This window comes from Elephas maximus, chromosome 3, assembly GCF_024166365.1.
Source record: "Elephas maximus indicus isolate mEleMax1 chromosome 3, mEleMax1 primary haplotype, whole genome shotgun sequence".
NCBI classification, from domain to species: domain Eukaryota; kingdom Metazoa; phylum Chordata; class Mammalia; order Proboscidea; family Elephantidae; genus Elephas; species Elephas maximus.
In genome coordinates, this window is record NC_064821.1 from 188,521,774 (window position 1) to 188,537,968 (window position 16,195).

The 16,195-nt window shown below is 41.1% G+C and overlaps 1 pseudogene; it reads right to left on the bottom strand.

Annotated features, from left to right (window-relative positions):
- Positions 1 to 8,249: 8,249 nt before the first annotated feature.
- Positions 8,250 to 16,195, bottom strand: part of LOC126071455 (small proline-rich protein 2D-like) — a 29,264-nt pseudogene continuing 21,318 nt past the window's right edge.

Sequence of the window (16,195 nt, forward strand, 5' to 3'; positions counted from 1 at the left end):
AGGGTGCCTCTGGGTGACTTTGAACCAGGAACTTTTCAGGTTAGTAGTGCTACACAAACTGTACCACCCAGGGACTTCATGACACCTAACAAAATTCATAAGTACTTAATATTATCTAATAGTGGAATTTGGGTAAATCTGCTGCAAAGGATCTCTTTAAAGTGTTGAAGAGCAAAGATGTCACCCTGAAGACTAAGGTACGCCTGACTAAAGCCATGGTATTTTCAATCACATCATATGCATGTGAAAGCTGGACAATGAATAAGGAAGACCGAAGAAGAATTGACGTCTTTGAACTGTGGTGTTGGCAACAATATTGAATATACCAAAACAAAAAATATATCATGAACTGCCAAAAGAGCAAACAAATCTGTCTTAGAAGAAGTACAACCAGAATGCTCCTTAGAAGCAAGGATGGCGAGACTGCGTCTTACATACTTTGGACATGTTGTCAGGAGGTATCAGTCCCTGGAGAACGACATCATGCTTGGCAACAGCGGAAAAGAGGAAGACCCTCAACGAGGTGGATTGACACAGTGGTTGCAACAATGAGCTCAAGCATAACAACGATTATAAGGATGGCGCAGGACCGGGCAGTGTTTCATTCCATTGTGCATAAGGTCGCTATGAGTCGGAACCGACTCGGCACCTAACAACAAAAATAGTGGAATACCTTCAATTTTTTTCATTTTTCTCAAAACCATTTACTTACTTAGTTTTTGTATCTCATAACTCTCTTTAAATCTAGAATAGTCTCTACCCCTACCCTCTTTATTTTACCGATACTTGGTCGTTGATAAGACCAGTTTTCTCATTAAATGTCCTACCTTCTAGGTTTGTTTGATTCATGAATTTGGTGTTGTTTAATTTGTTCTATTTTCCCCTGTAAAATTGGAATTGAAACCCAAACTCCTAATCATGCTAAATGAAAGAAGCTAATCTCAAAGCACTACATAATATAGAGTTCCATTTATATGACATTATGGAAGATGCAAAACTATAGGGACAGAAAACTGAACAGAATATGCCAGGGGCTTGGGCTCAGGGGTTGGGGGACAGATTGTCTATAGGAGAAGGAATAGAGGAATTTATAATGATTCCTTAATAAAAATTTATATCTAAATATAAAACTAAATGGGTATGGGAATATAACGTTTAAGGTCTGAAAGGCTTAATACAGCAAAAATGTCAATTTTGCCCAGACTAATCTCTGCAGTGTAGATGATGTTAAGGAGACAAATACTCAACTTTCACAACAAGCCATAGCAACCTAGCTTCAGCCCCACCAGTCTACTGAAAATACTCCTTCTAAGGTCTACTATGTCTTTCTAACCATCAAATTTAATGAGTATTTCCCAGTTTTTATCTTCCTGGACTTCTCTTCTAAATTTCACAATGTCAACTGTTGGTTTCCATGACATCCACTTTTCTGATTCTCCTAACCCTGTGCCTGGTCTTTGCTCCCCTTGGTCTGAACTTCTTTCTCCAAATGCCAAAGGGTTCCATGGCCCATGGATCTTATCAGTTTATGCATTCTCTAGTCAAAATCCCAACCACTCTTTTGATTTCACAGACACAAAGCTGTTGTTAACTCCTACATCTACACCTGCATCCCAGAATCCACACCAGATTTAAGTATGCCTTTGCCTGCTGGATATTTCCATCCATAAGTCCTCCAATTACCAACTGACTGTCTTACCCGTAAACCAGAAACATCTCCAGTGTTCTCTATCTTCTACATCTCCAACCACTCAATAACTTCAGTTATTTTTACACTTTTTTTTTCCTTTACTATGCCCAATTTATCAAACTAAATGCCTAATCCTGACAGCTTGGCATCATAAACATTTCTGAAATCCATTTCATCCCATTTATGCTAACTAGCACAGCCCTAGTTCAGGACATCCTCATCTCTGGCCCTGATTATTACCATAGCTTCCTAACTTCTTTCTCTTTCCCAGTCTTGTTTGATTCAAAGCCAGCTTCTGCATTGCAGTCAGAGTGATCCATTAAAGGTCAAATCTATGTCACTTGCATGCTTGCATGCTTAAAGTGTCAGGTCCATTATACAACCCTTCCTTCACCTCCAGCTTCATTCCTTACTACTCCATGTCTAGAACTGTATTCTGTTGCAATATGAAGCTCCTCGTAATTTTTCTCACAGGTCATTTTTTTTTTTTTCTTCTCCTCGGTTCTTCTATTCACTTTACCTGTAATATACCTTCTTCTTGCTATTTTTGCCTGGCTAATGCCAACACTGGAACCTGGTGGTACAGTGGTTAAGGGCTCAGCTGCTAACCAAAAGATCAGCAGTTCGAATCCGGTAGCTGCTCCTTGGAAACCCTATGGGGCAGATCTACTCTGTCCTATAGAGTCACTATGAGTCAGAATTTCCTTGAGGGCAAAGAATTTGGTCTTTTTGGGTTTAATGCTGACACTATTCTCACTCTCAATGGAACATTCTTTTGACCTCGTCCACTAGGGCATGTGTCCCACATAAATCCCCCAAGTCACTCTGCACTTCTTTTGTCATATCCATCTATATTTATGGACTTCCCTCTCATCTACTTCACCCTGTAATATGCAAGTTCTTTAAACAGTGAAACTGCTCTTCCCTGTTATACATTCAGGACATGACCTCAGACCTGGGACATAGTAGGTGCTGAATTAGTATTTTTGGAATACGCACAAGGAGACTGGCACAGGAATGGAAGCATGAAGAATGATGCACAAAGTGAGTGTTGCTTTATGTTCAAATATGATTGACAACCCCAGGCAATCTCATGGAAAAGGCTGTGCCCTGAAAAATTGAATGTGGTTGGTTATACATTCCAAGGAGGAGGCCAGCTGTGCCAAGGGCCCATGATTTTCCAGACATCTAGTCTTTCCACTATGTTAGCCCTCCCCAAAACATGCATTCACCTGTAGCAATTGAAATTACAAGTAGCAGGCTTAGATTTACTCCTATACAAAGATCTCCTCACCTCTCCTTGAAGTGAATCTTATAGAAAGTCTTTTTGATTCCATCAATCAAGTTGATCCAAGATAAAAATAATTGGGTCCTCTGAGGACAGGAGAAACTTGAAGACCCGAGTCTCCTCTTTCCTAGTCAGGCATCCCCGGGGCTTCACATGACATAATTTCTCACCCCTTTCCTGCCTGTTGTTCCTCCTTGGACCTATGTGATGGGTGGTTTTGTTGGGCAGATCCAGACAACCATTCCTAACCTGTGTCTTAGCACAGGATTTCCATGGGTAGACTCAGAGAGAACCAGCTTTGTGTCCAGCCTTATACCACAGAGGCTCTTGTGGTTGCAGTTTTAGTAGAGGTTATGGTTGAGGTAATGGAAGCTTTGTAGTCATTGAGAGTGAAGGAGGTACTAAATGCATACGGGCCTCTCCTCTCTGGGTATTTAAGTTAGTCATCTAAGCTTCTGAGGTTTAACTGAAAAAGAGCACATGTGAAAAGCTTGTTTCTACAGGCCTTCCGGTGTTGTTGCTGTTGTTCTCTTAGTCCCAAGAAAGATTCCTAATAGCAACAGCAAGAAAAACTGCACCCTCTCTCTTCTTCTTTGATACCTTAGCCCTGACCCTGCCTCCTCAAGTAAACAGAACTGGTACTTCCTAATAAAGCAGAAATAACACATTTGCTGTCTTCCTCCTTACAATCTCCAGCTCATGGGGCTGAAGACTCTAAGAAGAGATATATCATTTCGGTCATCAGTCACCCCCCATGTTAGCCTACAATATCAATGTCTGTGAAAACAAAGATGGATTCTGTATCTGATAAAATAGAAGTCCTTCTCAAAACTCTCCTAGGGACTGAGCACCATCTGCACAAAGACATGAAGTATCCTGATGTGCTCAGCACTGTAAGTTCAGTGTTGCCGGGCCATAGTGTGAAAGGGAGAGAATGCAGAGAAGGGAGCTAGAGAGACAGGCATCAATTGGACCATCAAGGACCTTGCATATCATGCTAAGAAGTTTGGTCTTCATTTTGTAGGAGACACAAAGCCAGAGAAAGATTTTAATCAGGGAGAGTGAAATCTGCAATTGAGAGCTCCCTTTACATACTGTGGACAACAGAAAATGTGAGGCTGGAGACAGAGAGAGTTTAGAGAGCTATCATCAAAATCTGTGTGAGAACTGACAAAGATCAACGAAGGCAGCATAAGTGGGAATGGCGAGAACAGAACAGAATCCAGGACCGTGGAATATATAGTAAAATTGGACCCTGACACAATCTACTTTGATTGTGCCAATACCACTACACAGGTCTCAAAATGTATGTGTCAGGGGACAGCCCCAGCAACGAAAGACCCTCCCTGTGCATCCTGGCAGATAATCCAAAGAACTGACACATAGCCCTTTCCAGATTCATACATTCAGGGAAACTTACTGACACGGCCAAGCAGCTGCTCTCCAGTGACGGCTGGCTGAAATATTTTCCACGACCAACGAGTAAGACACTCAAGCTTATAAACCATTCCAGCAAGGACCAAGGCTCTTTGTTTTTCTCCCACTCCCTTGGGTAGTCAGTGTTCCCAGGACTTCACTTCCAGACCCAGATGTTTTCCTTCTTGTTGCTAAGGCATTCCTCAGCCTTGGCCACTGGCCCAGTCATGCCACTCCCGGCCTTGTACCTTAGCCTGAGTCCATCCCGAATTCATCCCCAGCGTGCTTTGGGGAAGAGGAAAGCTGACTCCATTAGGGAGGGGATGCATATAGCTGAATAGCATTACCCTACAATGAGATATTCATTGCCATCAAGTCGATTCCAACTCATAGGGTTCCCATAAGACGCGGTAGAACTGCCCTTGAGGTTTCCAAGGCAGCAATCTTTATGGAAGCAGACTGCCATATCTTTCTCCTACAAAGAGGCTGGTGGGTTAGAACTGCTGAACTTTTGATTAGTAGCTGAGCACTTAATCACTGCAACACCAGGGCTCCTTATATGAGATATACAGAACCATAATAACCATGGCATGCCTTACTATATATGTGAAGAGACAAATAAGTGATCCTTTTTCATGAAAAAAAAAAAAGCCTCAATTATGTAGGGTATATTTGAAAATTACATTGAGTTATTTTGATATTAGTATCATGTGACTTGGTTTTACAACTGTTTAGTAATGAGAGATTAAGGGTGGACATTGGCTGCTACTATGCTACTGACAGAATAATTTATTGCTCTTAGATTGCTGAAATTGAAAAAACAAGTTCTGGATTGTGTCTTCTACTGAACACATCATTTTTGGGTATTTATGCGCCAGACACTTGGTTAGGTGCTGGATAAGCAATGGAGGAAAAGTCAAGAAAGATTCCTGTCCTCAGGGATCTTACATTCTTATGGGAAATATAAGCCAAAATAATATAAAATGAAAAATAAATAAAATTATTAGAAATTATAATAATGTTTTTTGTATTTTACCTATTCCACTGTCATGTGGACCAAAAACTATCTATGTCTTGCCCCATAATAATATTAAAAAAAAAATTAAGAACATTCAACCAAAATTACATCTTATTCAATTGTGTATTTGCTAAGGATGATATGCAGATTTTTTAAAATACACTGGCCTAATGTTTCCCAAGTCATCTTGAACACAATATTCAAGTCTGAGCACAGATGATTCCATGGTCCTATAAGCATAGGAGGAAACCCTGGTGGTGTAGTGGTTAAGTGCTATGGCTGTTAACCAAGAGGTTTGCAGTCCGAATCCACCAGGCTCTCCTTGGAAACTCTATGGGGCAGTTCTGCTCTATCCTATAGGGTCTCTACAAGTCGGAATTGACTTGATGGCAGTGGGTTTTTTATAAGCATAGGAAAAGCTGTATTCCAAATCACCATCTTGTAGCTCTGAGCAGTCACTTGGAAAAAGAAGAATCGGTGTTACATTTCAACAAACAATATCACTAGGAGACTTCATCTAACATAACAATTAACATCTACCAAAAAGAGTTTACTCCTCCCACCAGTTGGGGAACAAGAGTGTTAGCCTGTTGAAGGGTCACCATTGGTATTCTTTGAAACATTTGGATTCACAGGAGGACCCCTTAGTTCAAAGCACTCAATGCAAAGCCTGGGCTGTATTGCTGTAGCTTTATCTATTTTTAAAAAGCAGTTTGGGAATTGCTGTCTCCAAGCTCCACCCCAGTTGTGCCTTGACAGACCTGCCCCTTCATCCTGTAGCACACAGGAGTACATGAGAAATGTTGTACAGCAAAGCAAGAAAGGGATGGGTATGAACCAGGGGCAGATTAACCAATAAGCAAGGTACACATGGGCTTAACTGAGTTTACTCACTAATCTATAGAGCACAATTTCACCTGTTTTTCACTACAACAGGTGAAACCCTCATGGCTTAGTGATTAAGGGCTACAGCTGCTAAACAAAAGGTCAGCAGTTTAAATTCACCAGGTGCTTCTACTCTGTCCTATAGGGTCTCTATGAGATGGAATCCACTCAAGGGCAAAGGGCTTAGTTTCTTTTTGGTTATATCGGTGTTAAAAATAAATAAATAAAAGCAACACAATGATTACATTAAGAGTCAGACTAGTGGTTACCTCTAGTGGTGAAGGAAACACAGGGTCTTTTGAAGGATTGGTAATATTCTCTTTCTTGACTTTGGGTTTACTTACATGAGTGCTCGACTTAGAATTATTCAACATGTAAGCTCCAGTTTATCAAATTTCTGAGTATGGTGGTAATGTTTCATGAAAAAAAATTGATAATGTTTCTTTGTTTTCCTTAAGGACAGAAAGGAAAAAAACAACCTGTCAACAATATTACACTAGAGTCCTTTTCAAGAGCTTACCATTAATGACACTCAAGTCATTCTGCGTAGCCTTGGCTAAATTCTACCCTTCAACATTCTTTTTAGAGTTTGGCCACAACAAGTACAAAATTCCCTATGCAGTTTTGCTAGCTATAATTTGTGGAGAATTAATCGATTAGATTTCCCTTTAAGACAGGAAAACTAATAGACTTACTTTTCATTTGGTCACCCTCGAAATAAACTTTTATTTTGTAAGAGTTTTAACTTATTCCTCAGTTTTTTCCATCTCTTTTGGAAAAAGCTTTGAACAACCATATATGTACTTATAGTCAAAATACTACACAAAAGAAAATACGTATGATAGTAGAGTATTAATATAAAATTTTAGGCATTTGACCATCAGCATAACATAGTTGTCAAACCTTGGAAGAATACCAAAACCATTACTATGTCCTACAGGCCCAACCTCTCTAACCTCATTTGCTGACAGTCTCATCCTGATAGCAGTTTTTTTTTTTTTTTTTTGCTGTTACTTTTCTCTGCTTTGGTACCTGCTGTTTCCTCTTACTGGAACAATCTATCCTAGATATACCCATGGCTCACTCTTCAGTTCTCTCTACCCAAAAATCACTTTGGAGAAGCTCTCTAAACAAGGTTCTCTCATGTACACCTCATATGTATCACTCTCAGCTCTCCTCCATGCCCCTATGCAGAACTGTCATTTCTCCTGCTTAAGGACAAAGCCTCTGCTTGGTCACCAGTATCTGTATCTACAGCATGTAAAATACTGCCCAACACATAACTGGCAAATAGAAAACATTTGTGAATTAGTTAACTAATCTCCATGAGTATACTGAGCTGAAGACATTTTTCCCCACATTTTACAAATGAAGAAACAGTACCTGAGATAGCTGAAGTAACTTCTGAGGGCCACACAACCAGGGTTCTCTTGAAATGGGCTTAAAACCACTATAATAATTATTTGATAAACCCAACCCAAAAGACACATATCAAGCAAGACTGAAAACTGTGATGGAAAAATCTGAATCTAAGACTTCAATTGATATGATGGACATTCATCTGATGTAGCTGAAGGAAGAGTGTAAAAAAGCAAAATGAAAACAAAAGCAATGTAGGCTCAACCACAAAACACGTATTTTATTGAAGAAGCAGAAAAAGGACAGAACTCTTTATTGGATAGAGATCACTGCCTAAATTAGATCACAGATAGATGCCAAAGAGATATCAGGCAAAGCTTCAATGCAAGAATGTAGACCTTGATCTAGGCCCTCATTTTCCAGCAACATGGTATCAGCTTTAGGAGCTAAGCCTTTTCTCTGTCAGCTCTCATCTCAGGAGAAAGTTTAGGAAGATGCAGTCTGTCACCATGGCTGAGAGAAAAGGATGGAGTACAGACTGGGAAGAGCCATTGAATCTCATCATTTCATGATTCTGATGAATTCTGGTGTTGTTACTTGCTCTTGGGTACACACTTCTGCTGGCAAGGTTAGGGTGGCAGCACAGGAGGCCATTTCTGCTGGCATGGCTGAGAAGGGCAATACACAGGTGGACATGGCTGAGGAGGGCACTGCACAGGTAAGCATGGCTCTGGGAACCTTGGAGGTGGACATGGTTCTGGGCACTTCAGAGGTGGGCATGGCTCAGGACACTTTGGGGTTGGACATGGATCTGGGCACTTTGGAGGTGGGCATGGCTCAGGGCACTTAGGTGGGCACACCACAGGAGGTGGCAGGCAGGGCTGCTTGCACTGCTGTTGATGGCAAGACAGCTTTTCTGGGTCTCTAGGAATCTGAAAAATAAACAGATGACAATGTTTACTGTAACTGACACTCTTGTGGCCCAAGCTAGTCACTATCCTTTAATGAGCTCAGTCAATATTCCTCTAGTTTCCAACAAAATCTTCATAACTGTGTAGCTTTTCCCTCTTCCCTTTTAACATCATTTCCTGTTATGGATTGAATTATGTTTCTCAAAATAAGTGTTGGAATTCTAACCCCTACACCTGTAGTGAAAACCCTGGTGGAGTAGTGGTTAAAAGCTACAGCTGGTAACCAGAAGTTGGCAGTTTGAATGCAGCAGGTGGTCCTTGGAAATTCAGTGGGGTAATTCTACTCTGTCCTATAGGGTCACTAGGAGTCTGAATCCACTCAACGGCAACCGGTCACACCTATGGCCGTAATCCTATTCGGAAATAGAGTTTTCTTTGTCATGTTAATTAAAGCACACCTGAGTGGAATGGGTTCTAAATCTTATCACTTCCGAGTTATAAAAGAGATCAGATTAGACACAGAGATGCATACACAGGGGGAGATAGACAGTATCTGCGTATCATCTACAAGTCAAGCAATCAAGGAACACCCAGACATACCGACAAGGAAGGAATTGACAGAACCAAGACACTGATTTGGATTCTTAGCCTCCAGATCTGGGAGAGTATAAATTTCTTTTCTTTAAGTCTACCTACTTGTGGTATTTTTGTTATGGCAGACTAGGAAACTAAGACACTTCCCATCATCTCTGATTCTTTTTTGGAATCTTTCTCATTCTGCTATTTCTAAAAATAAAAATAGATCCTATATTAAGGCAGCACTAAGATGTGGCTGAATTTAAATGTTACCCAGAGTAAGGATACCCAACATGCTAAACTTCTGAGCAATCCCAAAACAAATTGCTACCAATATCATCTCCATGAGACCCTGACTGAAAGTTTGACTGATCTTGCCTTGAGTTCTTCAGGAAGAATTGCAAACACTCGGATGTAGCTCTAATGGCTAGTACCCAGAAAAGCAAATGTCTGGAAACAAACTAATATATGAGACAGGACTTCATTTCTTATTCCTTGTTCTTCTTCCTATAAGATTATCCCTTTAACTTCATTTCCCATGTGAAACTCAAGACAGCTCACCAAAGAGCAGCTAAAATGTCAAATAATTATACCTGCCTTCCACAAAATTTATCATCTTGATTTATAAAGCTTAAGCATTATTTTCTGAAAGAAAAGTCCTTTCTACCTCCATATGAAATCCTTATACTGTCCAATTGTCCAAAAATGCCTTGCAAATATTGCACTCACCGCAGTCTCAAAGCCAGTGCCCAGATGAGAGTCAGCAGTATGGCAGCAGGATGGTGGGGTATGCTTTTATAAGGGCCAGCCAACCCTTTACAAGGTGAAGTGGGGTGATACACTGATTTCTCAACCAAAATGCCATCTGCATGCAATTCCAAAAATGAATTGTCACACTCATGCTGATTATCACAAAACTTCCTTTTCCACCATCCTCCTTACCTGGGCAAGTGCGCAGTGATGTGTTCAAGACTTTGTCTTAGAAGGTGGAGCCAGTGTCATGTGGCACATGAGGAATATGGGAGTTCTCTAACTGGATGATGGTAGACAGTTGCCTTTCCCATCTCCCCAGCTCCCCAGGTTCTTTGTATATAAAATTTCCTTCCCCATTCACCCTCTTGCCCAGAATCTAGTTTTGTACCTGGGATGCAGCAACTATGGTTTGCCAAGTCTGGCATCTGAACACATTTTACACCTCACCCAAAACTTTTATTTTTAGTACGTTTCTCTCTTTCTACAGCCTTTGGTCATTAGGTTTCTTTTTTTGATCACTAGTAGGCTTTAACAAGGCCAATATCATCTCTCAGATATCTAGGCCATAAGAGTCACATGCTAGGGCTTTTCCTATGGTTCCAGTTTGTACAGATTACATACTAGTCTGTGTCTATGGCCCTCATGACAATTAGCCACTATGGTCTACTGGAAACCCAAATTACTTTTCTCCCGTTATGTTAAGCAACAATTCAATATCTGGGTTGCATCCATGTAGACTCCTACGTGTCTCTCAGTTTGTTGTACTGTGGGGGCTTGTGTGTTGCTGTGATGCTGGAAGCTATGCCACCAGTATTCAGATACCAGCAGGGTCACCCATGGAGGACAGGTTTCAGCTGAGCTTCCAGACTAAGACAGACTAGGAAGAAGGACCCAGCAGTTTACTTCTGAAAAGTATTAGCCAGTGAAAACCTTATGAACGGCAGCAGAACATTGTCTAATATAGTGCTGGAAGATGAGCTCCCCAGGCTGGAAGGCACTGAAAAGATGACTGGGGAAGAGCTGCCTCTTCAGAGTAGAGTCGACCTTAATGACATGAATGGAGTAACGCTTCCGGGACCTTCATGTGCTGATGTGGCATGACTCAAAATATGAAGAAACAGCTGCAAACATCCATTAATAATCAGAACCTGGAATGTACCAAGTATGAATCTAGAAAAACTGGAAATCGTCCAAAATGAAATGGAATGTATAAACATTGATATCCTAGGCATTAGTGATCTGAAATGGACTGCTATTGGCCATTTTGAATCAGACAATCATATAGTCTACTATGCTGGGAAAGACAACTTGAAAAGGAATGGCGTTGCATTCATTGTCAAAAAGAACATTTCAAGATCTATCCTGAAGTACAACGCTGTCAGTGATAGGATAATATCCATAGGCCTACAAGGAACATCAGTTAATATGACTATTATTCAAATTTATGCACCAACCACTAGGGCCAAAGATGAAGAAATAGAAGATTTTTACAAGCTGCTACAGTCTGAAATTGGTCAAACATGCAATCAAGATACATTCATAATTACTGGCGATTGGAATGCAAAAGTTGGAAACAAAGAAGAAGGATCAGTAGTTGGAAAATATGGCCTTGGTGATAGAAACAATGCTAGAGATCGAATGATAGAATTTTGCAAGACCAACGACTTCTTCATTGCAAATACCTTCTTTCACCAACATAAATGGTGACTATACACATGGGCCTCGCCAGATGAAACACACAGAAATCAGATTGACTACATCTGTGGAAAAAGACGATGGAAAAGCTCAATATCAACAGTCAGAACAAGGCCAGGGGGCTACTGTGGAACAGACCATCAATTGCTTATATGCGAGTTCAAGCTGAAACTGAAGAAAATCAGACGAAGTTCACGAGAGCCAAAATATGACCTTGAATATATCCCACCTGAATTTAGAGACCATCGCAAGAATAGATTTGATGCTTTGAACACTAGTGACCGCAGACCAGACGAGTTGTGGAATGACATCAAAGACATCATCCATGAAGAAAGCAAGAGGTGACTGAAAAGACAGGAAAGAAGAAAAGACCAAGATGGATGTCAGAGGAGGCTCTGAAACTTACTCTTGAGCGTCGGGCAGCTAAAGCAAAAGGAAGAATTGATGAAGTAAAAGAACTGAACAGAAGATTTCAAAGGGCCTCTCGAGAAGACAAAGCATTATCATGACATGTGCAAAGAGCTGGAGATGGAAAACCAAAAGGGGTGAACATGCTCAGCATTTCTCAAGCTGAAAGAACTGAAGAAAAAATTCAAGCCTCGAGTTGCAATAGCAAAGGATTCCATGGGGAAAATATTAAATGATGGAGGAAGCATCAAAAGAAGATGAAAGGAATACACAGAGTCATTATAAAACCAAAAAAAAAAAAAAAAAAGAAACCCAGTGCCGTCGACTCGATTCCAACTCATAGCGACCCTATAGGACAGAGTAGAACTGCCCCGTAGAGTTTCCAAGGAGCACCTGGCAGATTACCAAAAAGAATTAGTCGATATTCAACCATTTCAAGAGGTGGCATATGATCAGGAACCAATGGTACTGAAGGAAGAAGTCCAAGCTGCTCTGAAAGCATTGGCGAAAAACAAGGCTCCAGGAATTGATGGAATATCGATTGAGATGTTTCAGTAAACGGATGCAGCATGGGAGGTGCTCACTCGTCTATGCCAAGAAACATGGAAGACAGCTTCCTGGCCAATTGACTGGAAGAGATCCATATTTATGCCTATTCCCAAGAAAGGTGATCCGACCGAATGTGGAAATTATAGAACAATATCGTTAATATCACACACAAGCACAATTTTGCTGAAGATCATTCAAAAACGGCTGCTGCAGTATATCAACAGGGAACTGCCAGAAATTCAGGCTGGTTTCAGAAGAGGACATGGAACCAGGGATATCCTTGCTGATGTCAGATGGATCCTGGCTGAAAGCAGAGAATACCAGAGGATGTTTACCTGTGTTTTATTGACTATGCAAAGGCATTCGACTGTGTGGATCATAACAAATCATGGATAACACTGCAAAGAATGGGAATTCCAGAATGCTTAATTGTGCTCATGAGGGACCTTTACATGGATCAAGAGGCAGTTGTTCAGGTAGAACAAGGGCACACTGATTGGTTTAAAGTCAGGAAAGGTGTGCATCAGGGTTGTATTCTTTCACCATACCTATTTAATCTTTATGTTAAACAAACAATATGAGAACCTGGAGTATATGAAGAAGAACAGGGCATCAGGATTGGAGGAAGACTCATTAACAACCTATGTTATAAAGATGACACAACCTTGCTTGCTGAAAGTGAAGAGGACTTGAAGCACTTACTAATGAAGATCAAAGACCACAGCCTTCAGTATGGATTACACCTCAACACAAAGAAAACAAAAATCCTCACAACTGGACCAATGAGCAACATCATGATAAACAGAGAAAGGATTGAAGTTGTCAGGGATTTCATTTTACTTGGATCCACAATCAATAGCCATGGAAGCAGCAGTCAAGAAATCAATAGACGCATTGCATTGGGCAAATCTGCTGCAAAGGACCTCTTCAAAGTGTTGAAGAACAAAGATGAACCCTGAAGACTAAGGTGCGCCTGACCCAAGCCATGGTATTTTCAATCGCATCATAAGCATGTGAAAGCTGGACAACGAATAAGAAGACCGAAGAAGAGTTGATGCCTTTGAATTGTGGTGTTGGCAAAGAATATTGAATATACCATGGACTGCCAAAAGAACGAACAAATCTGTCTTGGAAGAAGTGTGGCCAGAGCATTCCTTAGAAGCAAGGATGGTGAGACTGTGTCTTACATACTTTGGACATGTTCTCAGGAGGGATGAGTCCCTGGAGAAGGACATCATGCTTTGCATAGTACAGGGTCAGCGGAAAAGAGAAAGACCCTCAACAAGTTGGATTGACACAGTGGTCGCAACAATAAGCTCAAGCATAACAACGATTGTGAGGATGTCACAGGACCGGGCAGTGTTTCATACTGTTGTGCATAGGGTCATTATGAGTCGGAACTGAATCGACGGCACCTAACAACAACATCCATGTAAATGCTTTTGCATTCATACTCCCCAAATGTTTGGTTCTTATTTCCACTACATAATTTAATCCAGTTGTCTTCCTGTTTGTTATTCAATGTTTAAGTAGCATTTAGGGCTAAATGGCCTTAATTTTTTAAGCTCCTAGGTCTTATTTTCATCAGCCCTAAATTAGAAATAACAATAATATTACCTCAAAAGGTTGATGTAAAAAAAAATAAATGAGAAAATGTATCTAAATGCCTGACATGATATAATTATTTACTTTCTTCTCAAGAACTATTTACGAAGTAAAAAATAATCATTCATAATAATTAAACAGCAGTCACAAAAATGTACAGATAAAGATTATCACTATTTAATGTGAGGCAGTGGCAGATTCTAAAGCATTTTATCAGGCACCAATTTGAAAACATCCTCAATGTCTACAACTTCTTTCCAGTAAGAATACTCCTCCCAAACTTCTGGCAGAGGGATTCAATGCCTATGACTTTCTCCAAAAGATCTCAACTGGGGTACATTAGTGGAGAAAAAAAAAATTAAGAGAAAATAAAATATTTTGTTGTGACTGTCTATGAGAGGGATTCCTTAAGGGCAAGTGTAACTTAGCCTCATGAATCAAAAATTAAACAATTGCTTTGGGGGTGCACCGTTCTTTCTCATGGTATCCAGGAAGGACAGCATGGGGCCAGCTGTTTCTCCATAGCACTACCAGACAGGGAACAGATTTCAACAGACTAGTAATCTTGTTTGCAATTAGCAAACTGACTCCTTTCAGTGGTGCCAGAAGGAACAGGGATGTCTTTGCAACACGTGAAGTACTCATACAATATGCTATTTCATATTGAAACTGTAGGTTTAGAAGTGGCATCTGGGGGCATGGCCAAGATGGCAGAGTAGTCACACACTTCCAGTGATCCCTCCTACAACAAAAGCCCAAACAAACAAGTGAAACAATTATATATGTGACAAGCTACCAGCCCTGAATATCAAAGGCAAAGTTAGAAAATGGACTGAGTGGCCGTAGGAGGGATAGACGGTTCAGAGCAGCAAGGGGTTGCATGACCTCACACGGCAGGAACCTCACGTACAATCTCTGGAGTGACCGCAGCAGGGCTGGTGGTAGTGTTGTGGACACAGTTTCCTCAAGGAGAGACAGTGAATCATGCTGCGTACTCACACTTCTTGATCCAGAGAATAATGGTGCTCTTGGCAAAAACTAAGTCCTTGCATTTATTTTACTGCTGCCCTCAGCCCCCAAGCTGACTTCAGTTCCTGTCGATTTCCCTGGGCCTGAGATAGGTCCTGCTGCACGTCCTGAGCCATTCTCCTGGCCTTGGAGAAAGAATAAATTCACAACTGGGGGAAAAGATAACCTGCCAGCTCCACTAAGCTAGGGAGTCAGGACAGAAGCAGCTTCTCTCCAGGCACAAATGGTCTGCAGGCTTTCAATAACTTTCACCCTGCATGGACCTGTGTGGGCCCATTTCAGGAGAATAGGCCCTTGTTGACAGACTGAAAGTGTTTCAGCTGTTTGGCAGAGAGGTGGCTTTTTGATGTTTGACACCACTTTGCATATTAAACAGGGTCCTTACCTACCCGCATCAGGGGCCTAAGGACAGGTGGCTCACCCCTGTCACATAGCCACCCACAATATCGGTCCAAGGATAAGTGGTACCTCCCAGTCCTTAAAAACAGAAGCACTGGGTGCCCACATTCCAGCTGCAGAACCCACACACCAGTGCACTCTGGGGAACAGAGACACACTTTCATTACAGACACTTGGGGACAGCTGTCACCCCCTGCCTTGTTCAGAGTGTGATGCCCTGTTACAATCAGATACACCAATCACCCCTGCCCCTATAAGACTGTAGGACAAAGACTTTACCACACACTTGATGACCAGCAACTAAGCTGAATCCATACAAGAAAAATGAACAGACTCCTAGGCTCGTATACCTGGTAACAGCTCTAGCCATCTGGTGACAGGACATTACAGCTTCAAAGGCACAAATAATCAAGTTGGCTCACTCAAACAAACTATATGGGAATATCAAAACAAAACAAAGCAACAAACTAGGACACAGTAAGCAAACATAAAACAAATTAATACAATAAATTAAAGATGGCTTGGAGACAACAGTCAATATCAGATCACATAAGAAAGCAGACCATAATCGCTAGGACAAGCTCTCAAAACAAAGAATCAAGGAATCTTCTGGA